Below are 8,438 nucleotides of genomic sequence, written 5' to 3' on the forward strand. Positions count from 1 at the left end.
GCCGGGGGAGGGGAGGGGCGGGTCCTGGGGGGGGGGGCAGGACGGTCCCGCGTGGGCGTGGGAGTGGCGGGGAGACCGGTTCCCTCACGGTTCTCTTCTCGCGCAGCCGTCGGATCCTGCCACCCCCAGCAGGGCGCACAAAACTGGCCGTGAGGATGGCCACCAGGGTCCGGACGGCTGCCGTCTGGGTGAGTCGGGGGGTTTTCTCTCGTTTCTGAAAAGCGCCCTGAACGCCGACGTGTGCTCATCCATCTTTTCCAGGGTCGGAGCTTGCGTGGGGCTTCCAAGCCACTGCGCCTCCTTTAAGATGAGGCGTTGGGCCGTCCAGAAGTGCTTCTTGTCGTCAGACTGTTATTTTACTCCTTCTTTCAGTCTCTTTTCTGCCAATTCTGTACCTTGAGCCTTGAGTTAAACGAGGGGTCATCATGCATTTTCCAATTTCTTCGACACATGTTCTTAGTTTTTTCTTTCCGTGTCTAAGATTTGGGGGCCTCATTTGGGAAGTTATGCATTTGTCCCTTCTGATATTCAACAGTTTTGTTTATTGTCTTTTGTTTGCTGGACTCTGGGGCAGGTGCTAAAGGTACGAAGATAGGTCGTTCCTACTTTGGAAGGGCCATGGTCTGGTGGGAATTGTGGGCAAGAAAATGTATGAGCACAGTGGCACGTTAGGGGTCCTCCGAGAGCCAGCCGTGGAAATGTATGGAGACACACAGCATAGGACCAGTTTTGGAAGTAAGGACACCCCAAGAAATGCTTCAGGGATTAATAAGGGAGTCTTAAACTGAGATTTGAAAGGTGAATGAGGTAAACAAGAGACTGAAGGTCAGCCTAGGAAAAGGAAGCAACGTGCACATTTGAGAGGCTTGAAGTGATGTAGTATGTTGGTGACCTTGGAACACTTTACAGTTGCTGAAATGTAGACTTTATGGTTTTGTAGGTGACGGTGGTGGTGGAGTGTGTATTAAGAAATGAGGCCAGAGCCATAGGCAGAGGTTGGATCGTAGAGGGCTTTGAGGATCACATTAAAAACTTGGATTTGGGGACTTCCCTGGTGGTCCAGTGGTTAGGACTCGGTGCTTTCACTGCCATGGCCCCGGGTTCAATCCCTGGTCGGGGAACTAAACTCCTGCAAGCTGCACAGCACGGCCAAAAAAAAAAAAACCACTTGGATTTTATCCTCTAGGGAGAATAAAGGGTCAGAAGCAACTGGACTTGGTAACTAGCTGGGTGCTGGTGGTGAGCAAGCCAGCAGAGCCAGGCTTAACTGCTGGAGGTCTGCTCTGTGGGCCTGGGTTGGGAGTGGTACCATTCCCTGAGTTAGGGAAGACTGTCAGAGTTGTTATGGAGGGCTGGGTGGACATTTCCTTTAGATACGGTGGGACCCTGCGGGTGCTGGTGGGCATGTGGGTAGGCATCTGTCTCGAGAGAACCGTCTGGACAGGTATCACTGAGTGGGTATAGCCTGATTAGCTCAAGGAGCACATGTGCCCTGGGAAGAGCACCGAGGGCAGTGCTCGGGGGTGGGCAAGGGAAGGTGGCAGAGGAGGGGCTGAAGGTTGGGCAGCCCCAAAGGAATGAGAGAAATGGAGAGACTTGTGTGTCAGAGTCAAAGAAAAAGAAACCTCAAAAATGGTTGCCATGTGAGATGCCCCAGGGAGGTCAAGTACTGTTGTGTCACAGAAGTCCAAATTGGACTTGGTGGTGATGGTAATGGTGGGTTTTGCTGTGATGTTTCCAGAGCAGAGTGTGAGTGGGTGTTTGCTGAGCAGGAGAGGAAGGAGTGGGGTAGAGGGAGCAGCGGTCCGTCACAGAGTTGGGAGTGAGGCAGGAAGACAGCCATGTGGGCTGAGTCAGTGTGCCCTGTGGTTGCGGGAAGAGAGTGGTAGCTTGAGGAGAATCCAGGAAGATTCCTTGGTACAAAATCAGTCTAAAAGTCAGTGCGTTTCCTGTTTATAAATTGTATCTGTTTAGAAGTTATAATGAGGGAAATTAGCCTATTTACAAATGGCAGTAAAACAGGTGAAAGTACTAAAAAACTGAGCAATGCAGAGGACTTGTATAAGGAAAACTTTACAACTTCAGTAATACTAGTTAACATTTCTACAGTGTCTCCTCTTCCTAGCCATGGGTCTCAGCACTTCCAGAAACAAACTGATCTTCACAGCAGCCTCATAGGAAGGTAGAACTCTTAGCCCCATTTAAAGACAAGGAAAGGTGACAAAGAGAGGCAGGCAGTCTGCCAGGATCACTCAGCAGATGACAGAATTCAAACCCAGGGGCTCACGCTCCCTGCTCTGCGTTCTTTTATTTATTTATTTATTTATAATTTATTTTTGGCTGCGTTGGGTCTTTGTTTCTGCACATGGGCTTTCTCTAGTTGTGGTGAGGGGGGGCTACTCTTCATGGCGGTGCACGGGCTCTAGGCGTGTGGGCTTCAATAGTTGTGGCACGTGGGCTCAGTAGTTGTGGCTTGCGGGCTCTAGAGAGCAGGCTCAGTACTTGTGGCACACGGGCTCAGTAGTTGTGGCTTGAGGGCTCTAGAGCGCAGGCTCAGTAGTTGTGGTGCATGGCCTCAGTAGTTGTGGCTCGCGGGCTCTAGAGTGCAGGCTCAGTAGTTGTGGCTTGCGGGCTCTAGAGCGCCGGCTCAGTAGTTGTGGTACACGGGCTTAGTTGCTCCGCGGCACGTGGGATCTTCCTGGCCCAGGGCTGGAACCCGTGTCCCCTGCATTGGCAGGCAGATTCTTAACCACTGCGCCACCAGGGAAGCCCTCCCTGCTCTGAGTTCTTAACAGGACAACGTGTACCGTCTCGGGCGGAAGAGTGAACTGATAGATACAAATCCCAGGCTTTGGTCTTTGAAGTGTTCATCATGTTTCCAGTCTCCAGGTATTTATTGAGCACCCACTCTGTGCCAGGCCCCCGTCCAGGTCCAGGCATGTGGTGGTGAACGAGACTGACAGGATCCATGCTTTGGGGAGTTTGCACTCTGGTGGAGGAAGGCAGATGCCATGTAAATGATGGAGAAACTACTTACAAGTGAACAGGAAACGTCGTTGTCGTTTTGTACATGGAATTAACATTGGTTGATGTGAAAGATTGGGTGTTTGGGGAAGGTCCCATGGAGGAGGTGACGTTTGCAGGTGTGAGTTACCAGAGTAGCCAGCCTTGGGAAGAGCAGGTGCATGAACAGGCAGGGTGGGAACAGCCATCGCCAAGGCCCCGAGGTGGGGGAGGGTCCGTGCCTTTGTAGCAGGGAAGGAAGGCCTGTGTGGCCCGGGTTGGTGGGGAGGGGAGGGGAGCAGACAGACACGGAGGGGGCCAGAGGCCCGATCAGGCTGGGAAGCTGTTGTGTTAGGAAAGGGGGTTAGGCTTTTCAGAGACCCTCTGGCTGCTCAGTGGAGAATGGGCGACTGCAGGGGTGCAGACGAGAGGCGGAGGAGGTGTTGCCTGGAGCAGTGGAAACGGAGAGACTAGACAGAATTGGGGGTGTTTGAAACGTGAGTCCTCTTTTCTGACAACCAGCTTATGCTTTTCACCTAGTCCATTGTCACTTTTTAGAGTGGTTTATCTTGTGTAAGTAGTCCTGTATTTCTTACCGTTCCAGCCCAGTGTGAATGCTCAGCACTTACTGTGCATGGGGTTCTGTGCTGCATCTGGTGTAGGCATTCATCAGTACCTCTTCTTGGGACCAGGTTACACTGCTGGTTTGTGTAGAGCCAGGATTTGAACCTGGGTGGGATGGCCCTACACCCATTTCCCTGGCCAGTGTGCTCTACTGCCTCAGGGTATAACCTGAGAATTTCTCAAGAGACAGATTCTAGCCTCCTGGGCCCTAAGAGTAGTTATTGTTTACCCACAATGGGTCACTGATCAGCTGCTCCTTGGACTCAGGAGCAGTTAAGTCCCTTGCCATGCCCTGGATGCAATGGGTGTGTGTGGCCCAGTCCCTGGGGAATGAGAGATGTGGATGATCCCACTCAGGGATGCGCTGAAAGCGGAAAGGACATCATATGCAAGACATTTTAAAACTGTGCAACACAGGGGTCCCTTTCCTGTGGCCGGTGACATCCTCGACCCATATTCTGGGTGTCCCCTCCTGGGTATCCAGGGTGATACCTAGTAATTAGAAGGCTGTAGACGAGTGTGAATTCAGAGCAGAGGGAGGTGGTCCTCGGCGGTGACGTACGTTGCACTGAGGCCCGTGAGCCCCTAAGTCTGTTTCTTTCCTCGGAGGATGCTGGGCACTTACTGGCAGGTTTTCTTTTTTCAGTTTGGCTACTTTCTGCTGTTGACACTTCCCTCCCTTAAATGTGTCATTACAAATTCACTTCAGGGAGTCTCCATTCCTAGGGGCTTGGAAAGATTTTCTGTGTCCTCCTCTCCTGTAGGAGTTGACTTATTTAATTAATTAATTTATTTTTAATTAATTAATTAATTAATTTATGGCTGTGTTGGGTCTTCGTTTCTGTGCGTGGGCTTTCTCTAGTTGCGGCGAGCGGGGGCCACTCTTCATCGCGGTGCGCGGGCCTCTCACTGTCGCGGCCTCTCTTGTTGCGGAGCACAGACGCGCAGGCTCAGTAGTTGTGGCTCACGGGCCAGTTGCTCCACAGCATGTGGGATCTTCCCAGACCAGGGCTCGAACCCGTGTCCCCTGCATTGGCAGGCAGATTCTCAACCACTGCGCCACTAGGGAAGCCCTAGGTGACTTATTTTAAACCAGGGAAACTTGTTTCCCTTTTTCTCCAGCGTTGAGCAGGGCCTCTGCTCCCATGGACCACTGCCAAACACCGTCACCATGGTCACCACCACGACATGCTAATAGCATAGTTTGCAGTGCAGTGAGTTGGGGCTTCAAGACTGATGCAAGGGGGTGTGGGAGAGAGAAGGGAATTCTGCCTGACGGGGCCTTTCTGAGGAAGGTTGGCCTGTGCTCCCGTGCATACGAGGCTGGGTTTCTTCAGCTGTGCCCAGACTGACCCTCTTGGTGAATTAAAGGTTAAAATGATAATTCCCTGTTTTCTTTTTACATAAATTTTTATTTATTTTTGGCTGCGTTGGGTCTTCGTTGCTGCGCGCGGGCTTTCTCTAGTTGTGGCGAGCGGGGGCTACTCTTCATTGAGGTGCGCGGGCTTCTCACTGTGGTGGCTTCTCTTGTTGCAGAGCATGGGCTCTAGGCGTGCGGGCTTCAGTAGTTGTGGCTCGTGGGCTCAGTAGTTGTGGCACACGGGCTTAGTTGCTCCGCGGCATGTGGGATACTCCCAGACCAGGGATTGAACCCGTGTCCCCTGCGCTGGCAGGCAGATTCTTAACCACGGCACCACCAAGGAAGCCCTGATAATTTCCTGTTAAAATGTGGCAGTGTTCATGAATTACTCTTTCAAAACTAACAACCCTCACGCACCCTTGTTTATATATTCCAGGTACCGGTTAGGCACGGAGGATACACGGGCAGCCCTGGGAGTTGAGAGAGGGGACAGAGGGCAGGCCAGGTGGCCTCGGGATTCGCGCTGGGGCAGAGGGAAGCCCAGGAAGTGACCTTGGCAGCTGCTCTCAAAGGACCTGTGGAACTAGCCGTGTGAAGGCAAGCGAGAAGGAGGCTGCGGGCTGAGGGAGCCCCTGTGTGCTGCCAGCAGTGGGCTGGGAGTGGCCGGCCGCCATCAGGCCTCTGGAGCTGGCTCAGCACTCAGCTGTAGGGTCTGGCGCGGGGGGTCAGGTAACGTGGCGGCCTGTCACCCGCTTGGCTGACTTGGAGCAGGCTGCTCACCCCTTCCAGACAAGCTGAAAGCTACATTCTCCTTGTGACTCGAGACTTTGATGATGGTGGAGTCACCTTATGTCCAGGAATCCTTTTTTTGTCTTAAAGTCTGTTTTGTATTCTTATAGCTGTAGTAGCCTCCTTTTGGTTAATTGCTTGTCATATATTTTGCTTTAGCTTTTGACTTTTTTGTTTATCTTTTAGATGTGTCTTTTTTAAATAGCATCATTTTTAAAAATCAGTCTGTCAATCTTTGTTCTTAACTCAGACACTTGGTCCGTTATGATTAACGTAATTACTGTTATATTTGAGTTTAAATCTACCATCTTACTGTGTTTGCTGTACCTGATCTGTTTTTTTTTTTTTTTCTCCTCTCTTGGCTCTTTTTGGACTGATAATTTTTTTTCTTTTTCTTTCTGTAAATATGTTTGGGCATTATACACATTATTTATGCTGTAAAGTTTTTTTAATTTAACTTATTTTGGCATAATTTTAGATCTTAAAAAAGTTGCAGGAATAATACAAAAGTTCTTCTATACCTTCATCCAGATTCCTCAAATAGTAATATTTTGCTGCACTTGCTTTATCATTTTCTCTCTCACTCTCTGTTCCCAGCTCCTCTCCTCTTTCTCTCTCCTCGTACATACACATTTTTTTTTTTCTTAACTGAAACTAATTTGCAGACATGATGTTCCTTTACCCCTAAATACTGCAGTACATCTCGCAAACAAGAACCGTTTTTTACATAACCACTGAATCAGGAAATTGACATCAATACAATGCTGTTATTTCATCTACAGGTCTTATTGTGATTTTGCCAATTGTTCCTTTATAGAAAGTTTGGAAATACTGTCCTTTATGGGAGAGGAGTAACTTGAATCATGTGTTGCGATGGGCTGTGCTGGCTCTTTCATCTAACCCAGAACAGTTCCTCAGTCTTCTTTGTCATGACTTGGTGTTTTCGGAGTCCAGGGCGTTCTTTGGAATATTCCTCAGTTTCGGGTTGTTTGCTCCTCCTCCTGATTCGTTTCAGAAATGCTGCATTCTTCCCTGCGTCACATCAGGGGCACTCGTGGCTGCTGATGTGAACTTGCCTCACTTGGTGAAGGTGGTGTCTGTGTTCTCTCCCCTGTAGTCACTCTCTCTTCCCTTTGTAAGTCAGTATCTGTTGAGAGGTACTGAGATGAAATAAATACCTTTTAGTCCTCAAACTTTCACCCACTCATTTAGCCTGCATGGGTGATTCTTGTATGCATTTTTATTATGCTAGTTGACAAATGAGTTTTATCTAATTTCATTATTCTTTCTACGTTCATTAGATACCTGCCTGCTGTCAGAAAGCTGTGCCCCACCCCCCATTTTTAAATTTGCTCTTTTGTTTCCTTTTAGACTCTAGTGCAGCTTATGATAGACCTTCTCAGTCTGTGTGTCACTGCTCTCTCTTGCCCATCTGTCTCTCCATACTACTTTCTAGATAATTTCTTCCGGTTTGTCCTTTCATTTACTAATTCTTCCTAACCTGCTGTTAAAGAGACTTCAGTTGATGTGTTTTTATCGTTCCTATAAATTGTTTCTAGTTCTTTTTCAAATGTGCTTGCTAAGTTATTTGTCCATGTCCTTGCCAAGTCATAAGACTTGCCTTTTCTCTCCTTGAATATAATATTTGATTTATAATGAGTGTCCCTCAACTGTACTGTCTGTTGGCTACAAGGTTTTCTTTCTGTTGTTTGTTGATTTTCATTGGTTCTTGTTCATGTTGTCTTGTTTTCTGAAAGCTTTATTGTCTTGTGTGGTGGTCACTGTTCTTGAAAAATTCTTCAAAGGAAAAATTTAAGGTGTAGGATAAAGGTACCTTACTCCAAAAATACTCTGAAGTATTTTGAAGCAGATTCAGTTCTCATGTTATTTCATCCGTACATCACTAGGCATTAAAAACATACATTTTCTAATATAATTATAATACCACTATTACACCTAACAGAATAATTCCTTGGTATCATGGAATTATTCCATGTTCAGATTTCATTTTCCTTTTTAACGTTGGCAAGTTAAAATCAAAATCCAAACAAGGTACACACTTCTTACTGTTACATACTTTAAGTCTCTTTTAATCCAGAGTAACCCATCCTTCTTTCTTTTCTTTCCCCCATTGACTTTTTAAAGATGCGGAGCCATTTGTCCTTTAGAATGTCCTTCATTTTAGATTTATCTCTGTTTCCTTGTGGTCACATTTAACATGTTTCCTGTCACCAGTATTTCTGGTAAACTGAAATTTATCTTTAGAGACTTTAGATTCATTTATTAATGTTTTTGGCAAGAATACTTGATAGTGCTTTGTCTTGTCACCTCAGGAGGCATGTATGTCTGGTTGACTCGCTCTAGGTGATGCAAAGATCGATTGGTGGGGTCAGGGGTGGTGGTGTGGTATTGTTGTGAAGTTTCCCTTCAGTCCTTCTAATGGTTTCATCAATTATGACCTTCTCCTCGGCCAGTTATTTCACAGCATCTGCAAAGTGGTGACTTTCTAACTCTATCATTCTTTCCATTTTTGTAGCAGGAATTCTCTGAAAGAATTTACAGAATCCTTCTCTAAAAAAGAACATATCTTCATCAACAGAACCGTTTGGTTACCCAGAGACACAATTTGTATAGGGATGGCAGATCCATGCTGGACTCTTTC

This window comes from Lipotes vexillifer, unplaced genomic scaffold (assembly GCF_000442215.2).
Source record: "Lipotes vexillifer unplaced genomic scaffold, Lipotes_vexillifer_v1.1 scaffold1529, whole genome shotgun sequence".
NCBI classification, from domain to species: domain Eukaryota; kingdom Metazoa; phylum Chordata; class Mammalia; order Artiodactyla; family Lipotidae; genus Lipotes; species Lipotes vexillifer.